Source organism: Hordeum vulgare, chromosome 2H, assembly GCF_904849725.1.
Source record: "Hordeum vulgare subsp. vulgare chromosome 2H, MorexV3_pseudomolecules_assembly, whole genome shotgun sequence".
Lineage (NCBI taxonomy): Eukaryota > Viridiplantae > Streptophyta > Magnoliopsida > Poales > Poaceae > Hordeum > Hordeum vulgare.
In genome coordinates, this window is record NC_058519.1 from 577437897 (window position 1) to 577453066 (window position 15170).

At 46.0% G+C, this 15170-nt stretch overlaps 49 non-coding genes across 49 annotated transcripts; all 49 read left to right on the forward strand.

The window, feature by feature from the left end:
- Positions 1-110: 110 nt before the first annotated feature.
- Positions 111-229, forward strand: LOC123435002. The gene has a single exon (XR_006626264.1). It is a non-coding gene; the product is annotated as a 5S ribosomal RNA (ribosomal RNA).
- Positions 230-435: 206 nt separating this feature from the next.
- LOC123432623 lies at positions 436-553 on the forward strand. Its single transcript, XR_006624197.1, has one exon. It is a non-coding gene; the product is annotated as a 5S ribosomal RNA (ribosomal RNA).
- Positions 554-747: 194 nt separating this feature from the next.
- LOC123436597 lies at positions 748-866 on the forward strand. Its single transcript, XR_006627813.1, has one exon. It is a non-coding gene; the product is annotated as a 5S ribosomal RNA (ribosomal RNA).
- Positions 867-1039: 173 nt separating this feature from the next.
- On the forward strand, positions 1040-1158 carry LOC123432408. The gene has a single exon (XR_006623992.1). It is a non-coding gene; the product is annotated as a 5S ribosomal RNA (ribosomal RNA).
- Positions 1159-1336: 178 nt separating this feature from the next.
- Positions 1337-1455, forward strand: LOC123437528. Its single transcript, XR_006628703.1, has one exon. It is a non-coding gene; the product is annotated as a 5S ribosomal RNA (ribosomal RNA).
- A 212-nt stretch (positions 1456-1667) lies between these two features.
- On the forward strand, positions 1668-1786 carry LOC123438494. Its single transcript, XR_006629632.1, has one exon. It is a non-coding gene; the product is annotated as a 5S ribosomal RNA (ribosomal RNA).
- Positions 1787-1965: 179 nt separating this feature from the next.
- LOC123434635 lies at positions 1966-2084 on the forward strand. Its single transcript, XR_006625916.1, has one exon. It is a non-coding gene; the product is annotated as a 5S ribosomal RNA (ribosomal RNA).
- A 179-nt stretch (positions 2085-2263) lies between these two features.
- On the forward strand, positions 2264-2382 carry LOC123437304. The gene has a single exon (XR_006628492.1). It is a non-coding gene; the product is annotated as a 5S ribosomal RNA (ribosomal RNA).
- Positions 2383-2678: 296 nt separating this feature from the next.
- LOC123438849 lies at positions 2679-2797 on the forward strand. Its single transcript, XR_006629966.1, has one exon. It is a non-coding gene; the product is annotated as a 5S ribosomal RNA (ribosomal RNA).
- A 181-nt stretch (positions 2798-2978) lies between these two features.
- Positions 2979-3097, forward strand: LOC123434636. The gene has a single exon (XR_006625917.1). It is a non-coding gene; the product is annotated as a 5S ribosomal RNA (ribosomal RNA).
- Positions 3098-3291: 194 nt separating this feature from the next.
- LOC123431603 lies at positions 3292-3410 on the forward strand. Its single transcript, XR_006623194.1, has one exon. It is a non-coding gene; the product is annotated as a 5S ribosomal RNA (ribosomal RNA).
- Positions 3411-3583: 173 nt separating this feature from the next.
- LOC123434637 lies at positions 3584-3702 on the forward strand. Its single transcript, XR_006625918.1, has one exon. It is a non-coding gene; the product is annotated as a 5S ribosomal RNA (ribosomal RNA).
- Positions 3703-3908: 206 nt separating this feature from the next.
- LOC123433031 lies at positions 3909-4026 on the forward strand. Its single transcript, XR_006624591.1, has one exon. It is a non-coding gene; the product is annotated as a 5S ribosomal RNA (ribosomal RNA).
- Positions 4027-4223: 197 nt separating this feature from the next.
- Positions 4224-4342, forward strand: LOC123438469. The gene has a single exon (XR_006629609.1). It is a non-coding gene; the product is annotated as a 5S ribosomal RNA (ribosomal RNA).
- A 173-nt stretch (positions 4343-4515) lies between these two features.
- Positions 4516-4634, forward strand: LOC123431991. The gene has a single exon (XR_006623594.1). It is a non-coding gene; the product is annotated as a 5S ribosomal RNA (ribosomal RNA).
- Positions 4635-4807: 173 nt separating this feature from the next.
- Positions 4808-4926, forward strand: LOC123434638. Its single transcript, XR_006625919.1, has one exon. It is a non-coding gene; the product is annotated as a 5S ribosomal RNA (ribosomal RNA).
- A 191-nt stretch (positions 4927-5117) lies between these two features.
- On the forward strand, positions 5118-5236 carry LOC123437649. The gene has a single exon (XR_006628824.1). It is a non-coding gene; the product is annotated as a 5S ribosomal RNA (ribosomal RNA).
- A 173-nt stretch (positions 5237-5409) lies between these two features.
- Positions 5410-5528, forward strand: LOC123434641. Its single transcript, XR_006625921.1, has one exon. It is a non-coding gene; the product is annotated as a 5S ribosomal RNA (ribosomal RNA).
- A 200-nt stretch (positions 5529-5728) lies between these two features.
- On the forward strand, positions 5729-5846 carry LOC123433032. The gene has a single exon (XR_006624592.1). It is a non-coding gene; the product is annotated as a 5S ribosomal RNA (ribosomal RNA).
- A 194-nt stretch (positions 5847-6040) lies between these two features.
- On the forward strand, positions 6041-6159 carry LOC123436598. Its single transcript, XR_006627814.1, has one exon. It is a non-coding gene; the product is annotated as a 5S ribosomal RNA (ribosomal RNA).
- Positions 6160-6332: 173 nt separating this feature from the next.
- LOC123431993 lies at positions 6333-6451 on the forward strand. Its single transcript, XR_006623596.1, has one exon. It is a non-coding gene; the product is annotated as a 5S ribosomal RNA (ribosomal RNA).
- Positions 6452-6645: 194 nt separating this feature from the next.
- On the forward strand, positions 6646-6764 carry LOC123436599. Its single transcript, XR_006627815.1, has one exon. It is a non-coding gene; the product is annotated as a 5S ribosomal RNA (ribosomal RNA).
- A 173-nt stretch (positions 6765-6937) lies between these two features.
- Positions 6938-7056, forward strand: LOC123431625. Its single transcript, XR_006623214.1, has one exon. It is a non-coding gene; the product is annotated as a 5S ribosomal RNA (ribosomal RNA).
- Positions 7057-7237: 181 nt separating this feature from the next.
- LOC123437530 lies at positions 7238-7356 on the forward strand. Its single transcript, XR_006628704.1, has one exon. It is a non-coding gene; the product is annotated as a 5S ribosomal RNA (ribosomal RNA).
- A 203-nt stretch (positions 7357-7559) lies between these two features.
- LOC123434642 lies at positions 7560-7678 on the forward strand. Its single transcript, XR_006625922.1, has one exon. It is a non-coding gene; the product is annotated as a 5S ribosomal RNA (ribosomal RNA).
- A 179-nt stretch (positions 7679-7857) lies between these two features.
- LOC123434643 lies at positions 7858-7976 on the forward strand. The gene has a single exon (XR_006625923.1). It is a non-coding gene; the product is annotated as a 5S ribosomal RNA (ribosomal RNA).
- Positions 7977-8227: 251 nt separating this feature from the next.
- LOC123436600 lies at positions 8228-8346 on the forward strand. The gene has a single exon (XR_006627816.1). It is a non-coding gene; the product is annotated as a 5S ribosomal RNA (ribosomal RNA).
- A 181-nt stretch (positions 8347-8527) lies between these two features.
- Positions 8528-8646, forward strand: LOC123435022. The gene has a single exon (XR_006626283.1). It is a non-coding gene; the product is annotated as a 5S ribosomal RNA (ribosomal RNA).
- Positions 8647-8846: 200 nt separating this feature from the next.
- Positions 8847-8965, forward strand: LOC123434644. Its single transcript, XR_006625924.1, has one exon. It is a non-coding gene; the product is annotated as a 5S ribosomal RNA (ribosomal RNA).
- Positions 8966-9138: 173 nt separating this feature from the next.
- LOC123438585 lies at positions 9139-9257 on the forward strand. Its single transcript, XR_006629720.1, has one exon. It is a non-coding gene; the product is annotated as a 5S ribosomal RNA (ribosomal RNA).
- A 227-nt stretch (positions 9258-9484) lies between these two features.
- On the forward strand, positions 9485-9603 carry LOC123432518. The gene has a single exon (XR_006624096.1). It is a non-coding gene; the product is annotated as a 5S ribosomal RNA (ribosomal RNA).
- Positions 9604-9797: 194 nt separating this feature from the next.
- Positions 9798-9916, forward strand: LOC123436601. Its single transcript, XR_006627817.1, has one exon. It is a non-coding gene; the product is annotated as a 5S ribosomal RNA (ribosomal RNA).
- A 173-nt stretch (positions 9917-10089) lies between these two features.
- LOC123431626 lies at positions 10090-10208 on the forward strand. The gene has a single exon (XR_006623215.1). It is a non-coding gene; the product is annotated as a 5S ribosomal RNA (ribosomal RNA).
- A 197-nt stretch (positions 10209-10405) lies between these two features.
- Positions 10406-10524, forward strand: LOC123433134. Its single transcript, XR_006624686.1, has one exon. It is a non-coding gene; the product is annotated as a 5S ribosomal RNA (ribosomal RNA).
- Positions 10525-10706: 182 nt separating this feature from the next.
- LOC123431812 lies at positions 10707-10825 on the forward strand. The gene has a single exon (XR_006623396.1). It is a non-coding gene; the product is annotated as a 5S ribosomal RNA (ribosomal RNA).
- A 200-nt stretch (positions 10826-11025) lies between these two features.
- On the forward strand, positions 11026-11143 carry LOC123432950. Its single transcript, XR_006624515.1, has one exon. It is a non-coding gene; the product is annotated as a 5S ribosomal RNA (ribosomal RNA).
- Positions 11144-11316: 173 nt separating this feature from the next.
- Positions 11317-11435, forward strand: LOC123434645. Its single transcript, XR_006625925.1, has one exon. It is a non-coding gene; the product is annotated as a 5S ribosomal RNA (ribosomal RNA).
- A 173-nt stretch (positions 11436-11608) lies between these two features.
- Positions 11609-11727, forward strand: LOC123432584. The gene has a single exon (XR_006624160.1). It is a non-coding gene; the product is annotated as a 5S ribosomal RNA (ribosomal RNA).
- A 191-nt stretch (positions 11728-11918) lies between these two features.
- On the forward strand, positions 11919-12037 carry LOC123433280. Its single transcript, XR_006624810.1, has one exon. It is a non-coding gene; the product is annotated as a 5S ribosomal RNA (ribosomal RNA).
- A 173-nt stretch (positions 12038-12210) lies between these two features.
- LOC123434646 lies at positions 12211-12329 on the forward strand. The gene has a single exon (XR_006625926.1). It is a non-coding gene; the product is annotated as a 5S ribosomal RNA (ribosomal RNA).
- A 173-nt stretch (positions 12330-12502) lies between these two features.
- LOC123435060 lies at positions 12503-12621 on the forward strand. Its single transcript, XR_006626322.1, has one exon. It is a non-coding gene; the product is annotated as a 5S ribosomal RNA (ribosomal RNA).
- A 194-nt stretch (positions 12622-12815) lies between these two features.
- Positions 12816-12934, forward strand: LOC123436602. The gene has a single exon (XR_006627818.1). It is a non-coding gene; the product is annotated as a 5S ribosomal RNA (ribosomal RNA).
- A 173-nt stretch (positions 12935-13107) lies between these two features.
- LOC123431627 lies at positions 13108-13226 on the forward strand. Its single transcript, XR_006623216.1, has one exon. It is a non-coding gene; the product is annotated as a 5S ribosomal RNA (ribosomal RNA).
- A 194-nt stretch (positions 13227-13420) lies between these two features.
- Positions 13421-13539, forward strand: LOC123433136. The gene has a single exon (XR_006624688.1). It is a non-coding gene; the product is annotated as a 5S ribosomal RNA (ribosomal RNA).
- Positions 13540-13721: 182 nt separating this feature from the next.
- Positions 13722-13840, forward strand: LOC123431813. The gene has a single exon (XR_006623398.1). It is a non-coding gene; the product is annotated as a 5S ribosomal RNA (ribosomal RNA).
- A 200-nt stretch (positions 13841-14040) lies between these two features.
- Positions 14041-14159, forward strand: LOC123438204. Its single transcript, XR_006629360.1, has one exon. It is a non-coding gene; the product is annotated as a 5S ribosomal RNA (ribosomal RNA).
- A 173-nt stretch (positions 14160-14332) lies between these two features.
- Positions 14333-14450, forward strand: LOC123432951. Its single transcript, XR_006624516.1, has one exon. It is a non-coding gene; the product is annotated as a 5S ribosomal RNA (ribosomal RNA).
- A 173-nt stretch (positions 14451-14623) lies between these two features.
- Positions 14624-14742, forward strand: LOC123434647. Its single transcript, XR_006625927.1, has one exon. It is a non-coding gene; the product is annotated as a 5S ribosomal RNA (ribosomal RNA).
- Positions 14743-14915: 173 nt separating this feature from the next.
- Positions 14916-15034, forward strand: LOC123432586. Its single transcript, XR_006624161.1, has one exon. It is a non-coding gene; the product is annotated as a 5S ribosomal RNA (ribosomal RNA).
- The last annotated feature ends 136 nt before the right edge of the window (positions 15035-15170 follow it).

Sequence of the window (15170 nt, forward strand, 5' to 3'; positions counted from 1 at the left end):
TCATTTTCTTATTTTTGACGATTACTGTGTGACTTTTCCCACCGCGCTTGACACCCAACGACTAGTAGTAGTAGGGGCAAGCATAAGGAACAAATAGATAGTTGCATGTCGGATGCGATCATACCAGCACTAAAGCACCGGATCCCATCAGAACTCCGAAGTTAAGCGTGCTTGGGCGAGAGTAGTACTAGGATGGGTGACCTCTTGGGAAGTCCTCGTGTTGCATTCCCCTTTTTAAATATATTTTTGCGCCACGTGACAAGGATGACGCGGGAGCGTGATCTATATGACCTCATTTTCTTATTTTTGACGATTACTGTGTGACTTTTCCCACCGCGCTTGACACCCAACGACTAGTAGTAGTAGTAGTATTAGTATTAGTAGTAGTAGTAGTAGTTGGGGCAAGCATAAGGAACAAATAGATAGTTGCATGTCGGATGCGATCATAACAGCACTAAAGCACCGGATCCCATCAGAACTCCGAAGTTAAGCGTGCTTGGGCGAGAGTAGTACTAGGATGGGTGACCTCCTGGAAGTCCTCGTGTTGCATTCCCCTTTTTAAATATATTTTTGCGCCACGTGACAAGGATGACGCGGGAGCGTGATCTATATGACCTCATTTTCTTATTTTTGACGATTACTGTGTGACTTTTCCCACCGCGCTTGACACCCAACAATTAGTAGTAGTAGCAGTAGTAGTAGTAGTAGTAGGGGCAAGCATAAGGAACAAATAGATAGTTGCATGTCGGATGCGATCATACCAGCACTAAAGCACCGGATCCCATCAGAACTTCGAAGTTAAGCGTGCTTGGGCGAGAGTAGTACTAGGATGGGTGACCTCCTGGGAAGTCCTCGTGTTGCATTCCCCTTTTTAAATATTTTTTTGCGCCACGTGACAAGGATGACGCGGGAGCGTGATCTATATGACCTCATTTTCTTATTTTTGACGATTACTGTGTGACTTTTCCCACCGCGCTTGACACCCAACGACTAGTAGTAGTAGGGGCAAGCATAAGGAACAAATAGATAGTTGCATGTCGGATGCGATCATAAGAGCACTAAAGCACCGGATCCCATCAGAACTCCGAAGTTAAGCGTGCTTGGGCGAGAGTAGTACTAGGATGGGTGACCTCCTGGGAAGTCCTCGTGTTGCATTCCCCTTTTTAAATATATTTTTGCGCCACGTGACAAGGATGACGCGGGAGCGTGATCTATATGACCTCATTTTCTTATTTTTGACGATTACTGTGTGACTTTTCCCACCGCGCTTGACACCCAACGACTAGTAGTAGTAGTAGTAGGGCAAGCATAAGGAACAAATAGATAGTTGCATGTCGGATGCGATCATACCAGCACTAAAGCATCGGATCCCATCAGAACTCCGAAGTTAAGCGTGCTTGGGCGAGAGTAGTACTAGGATGGGTGACCTCCTGGGAAGTCCTTGTGTTGCATTCCCCTTTTTAAATATATTTTTGCGCCACGTGACAAGGATGACGCGGGAGCGTGATCTATATGACCTCATTTTCTTATTTTTGACGATTACTGTGTGACTTTTCCCACCGCGCTTGACACCCAACGACTAGTAGTAGTAGTAGTAGTAGTAGTAGTAGTAGTAGTAGTAGTAGTAGTTGGGGCAAGCATAAGGAACAAATAGATAGTTGCATGTCGGATGCGATCATACATGCACTAAAGCACCGGATCCCATCAGAACTCCGAAGTTAAGCGTGCTTGGGCGAGAGTAGTACTAGGATGGGTGACCTCCTGGGAAGTCCTCGTGTTGCATTCCCCTTTTTAAATATATTTTTGCGCCACGTGACAAGGATGACGCGGGACCGTGATCTATATGACCTCATTTTCTTATTTTTGACGATCACTGTGTGACTTTTCCCACCGCGCTTGACACCCAACGACTAGTAGTAGTAGTAGTAGGGGTAAGCATAAGGAACAAATAGATAGTTGCATGTCGGATGCGATCATACCAGCACTAAAGCACCGGATCCCATCAGAACTCCGAAGTTAAGCGTGCTTGGGCGAGAGTAGTACTAGGATGGGTGACCTCCTGGGAAGTCCTCGTGTTGCATTCCCCTTTTTAAATATATTTTTGCGCCACGTGACAAGGATGACGCGGGACCGTGATCTATATGACCTTATTTTCTTATTTTTGACGATTACTGTGTGACTTTTCCCATCGCGCTTGACACCCAACGACTAGTAGTAGTAGTAGTAGGGGCAAGCATAAGGAACAAATAGATAGTTGCATGTCGGATGCGATCATACCAGCACTAAAGCAGCGGATCCCATCAGAACTCCGAAGTTAAGCGTGCTTGGGCGAGAGTAGTACTAGGATGGGTGACCTCCTGGGAAGTCCTCGTGTTGCATTCCCCTTTTTAAATATATTTTTGCGCCACGTGACAAGGATGACGCGTGAACGTGATCTATATGACCTCATTTTCTTATTTTTGACGATTACTGTGTGACTTTTCCCACCGCGCTTGACACCCAACGACTAGTAGTAGTAGTAGTAGTAGTAGTAGTAGTAGTAGTAGTAGTAGTAGTAGTAGTAGTAGTAGTAGTAGTAGTAGTAGTAGTAGTAGTAGTAGTAGTAGTAGTAGTAGTAGTAGTAGTAGTAGTAGTAGTAGTAGGGGCAAGCATAAGGAACAAATAGATAGTTGCATGTTGGATGCGATCATATCAGCACTAAAGCACCGGATCCCATCAGAACTTCGAAGTTAAGCGTGCTTGGGCGAGAGTAGTACTAGGATGGGTGACCTCCTGGGAAGTCCTCGTGTTGCATTCACCTTTTTAAATATATTTTTGCGCCACGTGACAAGGATGACGCGGGAGCGTGATCTATATGACCTCATTTTCTTATTTTTGACGATTACTGTGTGACTTTTCCCACCGCGCTTGACACCCAACGACTAGTAGTAGTAGTAGTAGTAGGGCAAGCATAAGGAACAAATAGATAGTTGCATGTCGGATGCGATCATACCAGCACTAAAGCACCGGATCCCATCAGAACTCCGAAGTTAAGCGTGCTTGGGCGAGAGTAGTACTAGGATGGGTGACCTCCTGGGAAGTCCTCGTGTTGCATTCCCCTTTTTAAATATATTTTTGCGCCACGTGACAAGGATGACGCGGGAGCGTGATCTATATGACCTCATTTTCTTATTTTTGACGATTACTGTGTGACTTTTCCCACCGCGCTTGACACCCAACGACTAGTAGTAGTAGTAGTAGTAGTAGTAGTAGTAGGGGCAAGCATAAGGAACAAATAGATAGTTGCATGTCGGATGCGATCATACCAGCACTAAAGCACCGGATCCCATCAAAACTCCGAAGTTAAGCGTGTTTGGGCGAGAGTAGTACTAGGATGGGTGACCTCCTGGGAAGTCCTCGTGTTGCATTCCCCTTTTTAAATATATTTTTGCGCCACGTGACAAGGATGACGCGGGAGCGTGATCTATATGACCTCATTTTCTTATTTTTGACGATTACTGTGTGACTTTTCCCACCGCGCTTGACACCCAACGACTAGTAGTAGTAGGGGCAAGCATAAGGAACAAATAGATAGTTGCATGTCGGATGCGATCATACCAGCACTAAAGCACCGGATCCCATCAGAACTCCGAAGTTAAGCGTGCTTGGGCGAGAGTAGTACTAGGATGGGTGACCTCCTGGGAAGTCCTCGTGTTGCATTCCCCTTTTTAAATATATTTTTGCGCCACGTGACAAGGATGACGCGGGAGCGTGATCTATATGACCTCATTTTCTTATTTTTGACGATTACTGTGTGACTTTTCCCACCGCGCTTGACACCCAACGACTAGTAGTAGTAGTAGTATTAGTAGTAGTAGTAGTAGTAGTAGTTGGGGCAAGCATAAGGAACAAATAGATAGTTGCATGTCGGATGCGATCATAACAGCACTAAAGCACCGGATCCCATCAGAACTCCGAAGTTAAGCGTGCTTGGGCGAGAGTAGTACTAGCATGGGTGACCTCCTGGAAGTCCTCGTGTTGCATTCCCCTTTTTAAATATATTTTTGCGCCACGTGACAAGGATGACGCGGGAGCGTGATCTATATGACCTCATTTTCTTATTTTTGACGATTACTGTGTGACTTTTCCCACCGCGCTTGACACCCAACAATTAGTAGTAGTAGCAGTAGTAGTAGTAGTAGTAGTAGGGGCAAGCATAAGGAACAAATAGATAGTTGCATGTCGGATGCGATCATACCAGCACTAAAGCACCGGATCCCATCAGAACTTCGAAGTTAAGCGTGCTTGGGCGAGAGTAGTACTAGGATGGGTGACCTCCTCGGAAGTCCTCGTGTTGCATTCCCCTTTTTAAATATTTTTTTGCGCCACGTGACAAGGATGACACGGGAGCGTGATCTATATGACCTCATTTTCTTATTTTTGACGATTACTGTGTGACTTTTCCCACCGCGCTTGACACCCAACGACTAGTAGTAGTAGGGGCAAGCATAAGGAACAAATAGATAGTTGCATGTCGGATGCGATCATAACAGCACTAAAGCACCGGATCCCATCAGAACTTCGAAGTTAAGCGTGCTTGGGCGAGAGTAGTACTAGGATGGGTGACCTCCTGGGAAGTCCTCGTGTTGCATTCCCCTTTTTAAATATATTTTTGCGCCACGTGACAAGGATGACGCGGGAGCGTGATCTATATGACCTCATTTTCTTATTTTTGACGATTACTGTGTGACTTTTCCCACCGCGCTTGACACCCAACGACTAGTAGTAGTAGGGGCAAGCATAAGGAACAAATAGATAGTTGCATGTCGGATGCGATCATACCAGCACTAAAGCACCGGATCCCATCAGAACTCCGAAGTTAAGCGTGCTTGGGCGAGAGTAGTACTAGGATGGGTGACCTCCTGGGAAGTCCTCGTGTTGCATTCCCCTTTTTAAATATATTTTTGCGCCACGTGACAAGGATGACGCGGGAGCGTGATCTATATGACCTCATTTTCTTATTTTTGACGATTACTGTGTGACTTTTCCCACCGCGCTTGACACCCAACGACTAGTAGTAGTAGTAGTAGTAGTAGTAGTAGGGGCAAGCATAAGGAACAAATAGATAGTTGCATGTCGGATGCGATCATACCAGCACTAAAGCACCGGATCCCATCAAAACTCCGAAGTTAAGCGTGCTTGGGCGAGAGTAGTACTAGGATGGGTGACCTCCTGGGAAGTCCTCGTGTTGCATTCCCCTTTTTAAATATATTTTTGCGCCACGTGACAAGGATGACGCGGGAGCGTGATCTATATGACCTCATTTTCTTATTTTTGACGATTACTGTGTGACTTTTCCCACCGCGCTTGACACCCAACGACTAGTAGTAGTAGGGGCAAGCATAAGGAACAAATAGATAGTTGCATGTCGGATGCGATCATACCAGCACTAAAGCACCGGATCCCATCAGAACTCCGAAGTTAAGCGTGCTTGGGCGAGAGTAGTACTAGGATGGGTGACCTCCTGGGAAGTCCTCGTGTTGCATTCCCCTTTTTAAATATATTTTTGCGCCACGTGACAAGGATGACGCGGGAGCGTGATCTATATGACCTCATTTTCTTATTTTTGACGATTACTGTGTGACTTTTCCCACCGCGCTTGACACCCAACGACTAGTAGTAGTAGTAGTAGTAGTAGTAGTAGTAGTAGTTGGGGCAAGCATAAGGAACAAATAGATAGTTGCATGTCGGATGCGATCATAACAGCACTAAAGCACCGGATCCCATCAGAACTCCGAAGTTAAGCGTGCTTGGGCGAGAGTAGTACTAGCATGGGTGACCTCCTGGAAGTCCTCGTGTTGCATTCCCCTTTTTAAATATATTTTTGCGCCACGTGACAAGGATGACGCGGGAGCGTGATCTATATGACCTCATTTTCTTATTTTTGACGATTACTGTGTGACTTTTCCCACCGCGCTTGACACCCAACAATTAGTAGTAGTAGCAGTAGTAGTAGTAGTAGTAGGGGCAAGCATAAGGAACAAATAGATAGTTGCATGTCGGATGCGATCATACCAGCACTAAAGCACCGGATCCCATCAGAACTTCGAAGTTAAGCGTGCTTGGGCGAGAGTAGTACTAGGATGGGTGACCTCCTGGGAAGTCCTCGTGTTGCATTCCCCTTTTTAAATATTTTTTTGCGCCACGTGACAAGGATGACACGGGAGCGTGATCTATATGACCTCATTTTCTTATTTTTGACGATTACTGTGTGACTTTTCCCACCGCGCTTGACACCCAACGACTAGTAGTAGTAGGGGCAAGCATAAGGAACAAATAGATAGTTGCATGTCGGATGCGATCATAACAGCACTAAAGCACCGGATCCCATCAGAACTTCGAAGTTAAGCGTGCTTGGGCGAGAGTAGTACTAGGATGGGTGACCTCCTGGGAAGTCCTCGTGTTGCATTCCCCTTTTTAAATATATTTTTGCGCCACGTGACAAGGATGACGCGGGAGCGTGATCTATATGACCTCATTTTCTTATTTTTGACGATTACTGTGTGACTTTTCCCACTGCGCTTGACACCCAACAATTAGTAGTAGTAGCAGCAGTAGTAGTAGTAGTAGGGGCAAGCATAAGGAACAAATAGATAGTTGCATGTCGGATGCGATCATACCAGCACTAAAGCACCGGATCCCATCAGAACTTCGAAGTTAAGCGTGCTTGGGCGAGAGTAGTACTAGGATGGGTGACCTCCTGGGAAGTCCTCGTGTTGCATTCCCCTTTTTAAATATATTTTTGCGCCACGTGACAAGGATGACGCGGGAGCGTGATCTATATGACCTCATTTTCTTATTTTTGACGATTACTGTGTGACTTTTCCCACCGCGCTTGACACCCAACGACTAGTAGTAGTAGGGGCAAGCATAAGGAACAAATAGATAGTTGCATGTCGGATGCGATCATACCAGCACTAAAGCACCGGATCCCATCAGAACTCGGAAGTTAAGCGTGCTTGGGCGAGAGTAGTACTAGGATGGGTCACCTCCTGGGAAGTCCTCGTGTTGCATTCCCCTTTTTAAATATATTTTTGCGCCACGTGACAAGGACGACGCGGGACCGTGATCTATATGACCTCATTTTCTTATTTTTGACGATTACTGTGTGACTTTTCCCACCGCGCTTGACACCCAACGACTAGTAGTAGTAGTAGTAGTAGGGCAAGCATAAGGAACAAATAGATAGTTGCATGTCGGATGCGATCATACCAGCACTAAAGCATCGGATCCCATCAGAACTCCGAAGTTAAGCGTGCTTGGGCGAGAGTAGTACTAGGATGGGTGACCTCCTGGGAAGTCCTTGTGTTGCATTCCCCCTTTTAAATATATTTTTGCGCCACGTGACAAGGATGACGCGGGAGCGTGATCTATATGACCTCATTTTCTTATTTTTGACGATTACTGTGTGACTTTTCCCACCGCGCTTGACACCCAACGACTAGTAGTAGTAGTAGTAGTAGTAGTAGTAGTAGTAGTAGTTGGGGCAAGCATAAGGAACAAATAGATAGTTGCATGTCGGATGCGATCATACCAGCACTAAAGCACCGGATCCCATCAGAACTCCGAAGTTAAGCGTGCTTGGGCGAGAGTAGTACTAGGATGGGTGACCTCCTGGGAAGTCCTCGTGTTGCATTCCCCTTTTTAAATATATTTTTGCGCCACGTGACAAGGATGACGCGGGACCGTGATCTATATGACCTCATTTTCTTATTTTTGACGATTACTGTGTGACTTTTCCCATCGCGCTTGACACCCAACGACTAGTAGTAGTAGTAGTAGGGGCAAGCATAAGGAACAAATAGATAGTTGCATGTCGGATGCGATCATACCAGCACTAAAGCACCGGATCCCATCAGAACTCCGAAGTTAAGCGTGCTTGGGCGAGAGTAGTACTAGGATGGGTGACCTCCTGGGAAGTCCTCGTGTTGCATTCCCCTTTTTAAATATATTTTTGCGCCACGTGACAAGGATGACGCGTGAACGTGATCTATATGACCTCATTTTCTTATTTTTGACGATTACTGTGTGACTTTTCCCACCGCGCTTGACACCCAACGACTAGTAGTAGTAGTAGTAGTAGTAGTAGTAGTAGTAGTAGTAGTAGTAGTAGTAGTAGTAGTAGTAGTAGTAGTAGTAGTAGTAGTAGTAGGGGCAAGCATAAGGAACAAATAGATAGTTGCATGTTGGATGCGATCATACCAGCACTAAAGCACCGGATCCCATCAGAACTTCGAAGTTAAGCGTGCTTGGGCGAGAGTAGTACTAGGATGGGTGACCTCCTGGGAAGTCCTCGTGTTGCATTCCCCTTTTAAAATATATTTTTGCGCCACGTGACAAGGATGACGCGGGACCGTGATCTATATGACCTCATTTTCTTATTTTTGACGATTACTGTGTGACTTTTCCCACCGCGCTTGACACCCAACGACTAGTAGTAGTAGTAGTAGTAGGGCAAGCATAAGGAACAAATAGATAGTTGCATGTAGGATGCGATCATACCAGCACTAATGCACCGGATCCCATCAGAACTCCGAAGTTAAGCGTGCTTGGGCGAGAGTAGTACTAGGATGGGTGACCTCCTGGGAAGTCCTCGTGTTGCATTCCCCTTTTTAAATATATTTTTGCGCCACGTGACAAGGATGACGCGGGAGCGTGATCTATATGACCTCATTTTCTTATTTTTGACGATTACTGTGTGAATTTTCCCACCGCGCTTGACACCCAACGACTAGTAGTAGTAGTAGTAGTAGTAGTAGTAGTAGTAGTAGGGGCAAGCATAAGGAACAAATAGATAGTTGCATGTCGGATGCGATCATACCAGCACTAAAGCACCGGATCCCATCAGAACTCCGAAGTTAAGCGTGCTTGGGCGAGAGTAGTACTAGGATGGGTGACCTCCTGGGAAGTCCTCGTGTTGCATTCCCCTTTTTAAATATATTTTTGCGCCACGTGACAAGGATGACGCGGGAGCGTGATCTATATGACCTCATTTTCTTATTTTTGACGATTACTGTGTGACTTTTCCCAGCGCGCTTGACACCCAACGACTAGTAGTAGTAGGGGCAAGCATAAGGAACAAATAGATAGTTGCATGTCGGATGCGATCATACCAGCACTAAAGCACCGGATCCCATCAGAACTCCGAAGTTAAGCGTGCTTGGGCGAGAGTAGTACTAGGATTGGTGACCTCGTGGGAAGTCCTCGTGTTGCATTCCCCTTTTTAAATATATTTTTGCGCCACGTGACAAGGATGACGCGGGAGCGTGATCTATATGACCTCATTTTCTTATTTTTGACGATTACTGTGTGACTTTTCCCACCGCACTTGACACCCAACGACTAGTAGTAGTAGTAGTAGTAGTAGTAGTAGTAGTAGTAGTAGTAGTAGTAGTAGTAGTAGTAGTTGGGGAAAGCATAAGGAACAAATAGATAGTTGCATGTCGGATGCGATCATAACAGCACTAAAGCACCCGATCCCATCAGAACTCCGAAGTTAAGCGTGCTTGGGCGAGAGTAGTACTAGGATGGGTGACCTCCTGGGAAGTCCTCGTGTTGCATTCCCCTTTTTAAATATATTTTTGCGCCACGTGACAAGGATGACGCGGGAGCGTGATCTATATGACCTCATTTTCTTATTTTTGACGATTACTGTGTGACTTTTCCCACCGCGCTTGACACCCAACAATTAGTAGTAGTAGCAGCAGTAGTAGTAGTAGTAGGGGCAAGCATAAGGAACAAATAGATAGTTGCATGTCGGATGCGATCATACCAGCACTAAAGCACCGGATCCCATCAGAACTTCGAAGTTAAGCGTGCTTGGGCGAGAGTAGTACTAGGATGGGTGACCTCCTGGGAAGTCCTCGTGTTGCATTCCCCTTTTTAAATATATTTTTGCGCCACGTGACAAGGATGACGCGGGAGCGTGATCTATATGACCTCATTTTCTTATTTTTGACGATTACTGTGTGACTTTTCCCACCGCGCTTGACACCCAACGACTAGTAGTAGTAGGGGCAAGCATAAGGAACAAATAGATAGTTGCATGTCGGATGCGATCATACCAGCACTAAAGCACCGGATCCCATCAGAACTCGGAAGTTAAGCGTGCTTGGGCGAGAGTAGTACTAGGATGGGTCACCTCCTGGGAAGTCCTCGTGTTGCATTCCCCTTTTTAAATATATTTTTGCGCCACGTGACAAGGATGACGCGGGAGCGTGATCTATATGACCTCATTTTCTTATTTTTGACGATTAATGTGTGACTTTTCCCACCGCGCTTGACACCCAACGACTAGTAGTAGTAGTAGTAGTAGTAGTAGTAGTAGTTGGGGCAAGCATAAGGAACAAATAGATAGTTGCATGTCGGATGCGATCATAACAGCACTAAAGCACCGGATCCCATCAGAACTCTGAAGTTAAGCGTACTTGGGCAAGAGTAGTACTAGGATGGGTGACCTCCTGGGAAGTCCTCGTGTTGCATTCCCCTTTTTAAATATATTTTTGCGCCACGTGACAAGGATGACGCGGGACCGTGATCTATATGACCTCATTTTCTTATTTTTGACGATTACTGTGTGACTTTTCCCACCGCGCTTGACACCCAACGACTAGTAGTAGTAGTAGTAGTAGGGGCAAGCATAAGGAACAAATAGATAGTTGCATGTCGGATGTGATCATACCAGCACTAAAGCACCGGATCCCATCAGAACTCCGAAGTTAAGCGTGCTTGGGCGAAAGTAGTACTAGGATGGGTGACCTCCTGGGAAGTCCTCGAGTTGCATTCCCCTTTTTAAATATATTTTTGCGCCACGTGACAAGGATGACGCGGGAGCGTGATCTATATGACCTCATTTTCTTATTTTTGACGATTACTGTGTGACTTTTCCCACCGCGCTTGACACCCAACGACTAGTAGTAGTAGCAGTAGTAGTAGTAGTAGTAGTAGTAGGGGCCAGCATAAGGAACAAATAGATAGTTGCATGTCGGATGCGATCATACCAGCACTAAAGCACCGGATCCCATCTAATTCCGAAGTTAAGCGTGCTTGGGCGAGAGTAGTACTAGGATGGGTGACCTCCTGGGAAGTCCTCGTGTTGCATTCCCCTTTTTAAATATATTTTTGCGCCACGTGACAAGGATGACGCGGGAGCGTGATCTATATGACCTCATTTTCTTATTTTTGACGATTACTGTGTGACTTTTCCCACCGCGCTTGACACCCAACGAATAGTAGTAGTAGGGGCAAGCATAAGGAACAAATAGATAGTTGCATGTCGGATGCGATCATACCAGCACTAAAGCACCGGATCCCATCAGAACTCCGAAGTTAAGCGTGCTTGGGCGAGAGTAGTACTAGGATGGGTGACCTCCTGGGAAGTCCTCGTGTTGCATTCCCCTTTTTAAATATATTTTTGCGCCACGTGACAAGGATGACGCGGGAGCGTGATCTATATGACCTCATTTTCTTATTTTTGACGATTACTGTGTGACTTTTCCCACCGCGCTTGACACCCAACGACTAGTAGTAGTAGGGGCAAGCATAAGGAACAAATAGATAGTTGCATGTCGGATGCGATCATACCAGCACTAAAGCACCGGATCCCATCAGAACTCCGAAGTTAACCTCGCTTGGGCGAGAGTAGTACTAGGATGGGTGACCTCCTGGGAAGTCCTCGTGTTGCATTCCCCTTTTTAAATATATTTTTGCGCCACGTGACAAGGATGACGCGGGAGCGTGATCTATATGACCTCATTTTCTTATTTTTGACGATTACTGTGTGACTTTTCCCACCGCGCTTGACACCCAACGACTAGTAGTAGTAGCAGTAGTAGTAGTAGTAGGGGCAAGCATAAGGAACAAATAGATAGTTGCATGTCGGATGCGATCATACCTGCACTAAAGCACCGGATCCAATCAGAACTTTGAAGTTAAGCGTGCTCGGGCGAGAGTAGTACTAGGATTGGTGACCTCCTGGGAAGTCCTCGTGTTGCATTCCCCTTTTTAAATATATTTTTGCGCCACGTGACAAGGATGACGCGGGAGCGTGATCTATATGACCTCATTTTCTTATTTTTGACGATTACTGTGTGACTTTTCCCACCGCGCTTGACACCCAACGACTAGTAGTAGTAGGGGCAAGCATAAGGAACAAATAGATAGTTGCATGTCGGATGCGATCATACCAGCACTAAAGCACCGGATCCCATCAGAACTCCGAAGTTAAGCGTGCTTGGGCGAGAGTAGTACTAGGATGGGTGACCTCCTGGGAAGTCCTCGTGTTGCATTCCCCTTTTTAAATATATTTTTGCGCCACGTGACAAGGATGACGCGGGAGCGTGATCTATATGACCTCATTTTCTTATTTTTGACGATTACTGTGTGACTTTTCCCACCGCGCTTGACACCCAACGACTAGTAGTAGTAGGGGCAAGCATAAGGAACAAATAGATAGTTGCATGTCGGATGCGATCATACCAGCACTAAAGCACCGGATCCCATTAGAACTCCGAAGTTAAGCGTGCTTGGGCGAGAGTAGTACTAGGATGGGTGACCTCCTGGGAAGTCCTCGTGTTGCATTCCCCTTTTTAAATATATTTTTGCGCCACGTGACAAGGATGACGCGGGAGCGTGATCTATATGACCTCATTTTCTTATTTTTGACGATTACTGTGTGACTTTTCCCACCGCGCTTGACACCCAACAATTAGTAGTAGTAGCAGCAGTAGTAGTAGTAGTAGGGGCAAGCATAAGGAACAAATAGATAGTTGCATGTCGGATGCGATCATACCAGCACTAAAGCACCGGATCCCATCAGAACTTCGAAGTTAAGCGTGCTTGGGCGAGAGTAGTACTAGGATGGGTGACCTCCTGGGAAGTCCTCGTGTTGCATTCCCCTTTTTAAATATATTTTTGCGCCACGTGACAAGGATGACGCGGGAGCGTGATCTATATGACCTCATTTTCTTATTTTTGACGATTACTGTGTGACTTTTCCCACCGCGCTTGACACCCAACGACTAGTAGTAGTAGGGGCAAGCATAAGGAACAAATAGATAGTTGCATGTCGGATGCGATCATACCAGCACTAAAGCACCGGATCCCATCAGAACTCGGAAGTTAAGCGTGCTTGGGCGAGAGTAGTACTAGGATGGGTCACCTCCTGGGAAGTCCTCGTGTTGCATTCCCCTTTTTAAATATATTTTTGCGCCACGTGACAAGGATGACGCGGGAGCGTGATCTATATGACCTCATTTTCTTATTTTTGACGATTAATGTGTGACTTTTCCCACCGCGCTTGACACCCAACGACTAGTAGTAGTAGTTGTAGTAGTAGTAGTAGTTGGGGCAAGCATAAGGAACAAATAGATAGTTGCATGTCGGATGCGATCATAACAGCACTAAAGCACCGGATCCCATCAGAACTCTGAAGTTAAGCGTACTTGGGCAAGAGTAGTACTAGGATGGGTGACCTCCTGGGAAGTCCTCGTGTTGCATTCCCCTTTTTAAATATATTTTTGCGCCACGTGACAAGGATGACGCGGGACCGTGATCTATATGACCTCATTTTCTTATTTTTGACGATTACTGTGTGACTTTTCCCACCGCGCTTGACACCCAACGACTAGTAGTAGTAGTAGTAGTAGGGGCAAGCATAAGGAACAAATAGATAGTTGCATGTCGGATGTGATCATACCAGCACTAAAGCACCGGATCCCATCAGAACTCCGAAGTTAAGCGTGCTTGGGCGAAAGTAGTACTAGGATGGGTGACCTCCTGGGAAGTCCTCGAGTTGCATTCCCCTTTTTAAATATATTTTTGCGCCACGTGACAAGGATGACGCGGGAGCGTGATCTATATGACCTCATTTTCTTATTTTTGACGATTACTGTGTGACTTTTCCCACCGCGCTTGACACCCAACGACTAGTAGTAGTAGCAGTAGTAGTAGTAGTAGTAGTAGTAGGGGCCAGCATAAGGAACAAATAGATAGTTGCATGTCGGATGCGATCATACCAGCACTAAAGCACCGGATCCCATCAGAACTTTGAAGTTAAGCGTGCTTGGGCGAGAGTAGTACTAGGATGGGTGACCTCCTGGGAAGTCCTCGTGTTGCATTCCCCTTTTTAAATATATTTTTGCGCCACATGACAAGGATGCCGCGGGAGCGTGATCTATATGACCTCATTTTCTTATTTTTGACGATTACTGTGTGACTTTTCCCACCGCGCTTGACACCCAACGAATAGTAGTAGTAGGGGCAAGCATAAGGAACAAATAGATAGTTGCATGTCGGATGCGATCATACCAGCACTAAAGCACCGGATCCCATCTAATTCCGAAGTTAAGCGTGCTTGGGCGAGAGTAGTACTAGGATGGGTGACCTCCTGGGAAGTCCTCGTGTTGCATTCCCCTTTTTAAATATATTTTTGCGCCACGTGACAAGGATGACGCGGGAGCGTGATCTATATGACCTCATTTTCTTATTTTTGACGATTACTGTGTGACTTTTCCCACCGCGCTTGACACCCAACGAATAGTAGTAGTAGGGGCAAGCATAAGGAACAAATAGATAGTTGCATGTCGGATGCGATCATACCAGCACTAAAGCACCGGATCCCATCAGAACTCCGAAGTTAAGCGTGCTTGGGCGAGAGTAGTACTAGGATGGGTGACCTCCTGGGAAGTCCTCGTGTTGCATTCCCCTTTTTAAATATATTTTTGCGCCACGTGACAAGGATGACGCGGGAGCGTGATCTATATGACCTCATTTTCTTATTTTTGACGATTACTGTGTGACTTTTCCCACCGCGCTTGACACCCAACGACTAGTAGTAGTAGGGGCAAGCATAAGGAACAAATAGATAGTTGCATGTCGGATGCGATCATACCAGCACTAAAGCACCGGATCCCATCAGAACTCCGAAGTTAACCTCGCTTGGGCGAGAGTAGTACTAGGATGGGTGACCTCCTGGGAAGTCCTCGTGTTGCATTCCCCTTTTTAAATATATTTTTGCGCCACGTGACAAGGATGACGCGGGAGCGTGATCTATATGACCTCATTTTCTTATTTTTGACGATTACTGTGTGACTTTTCCCACCGCGCTTGACACCCAACGACTAGTAGTAGTA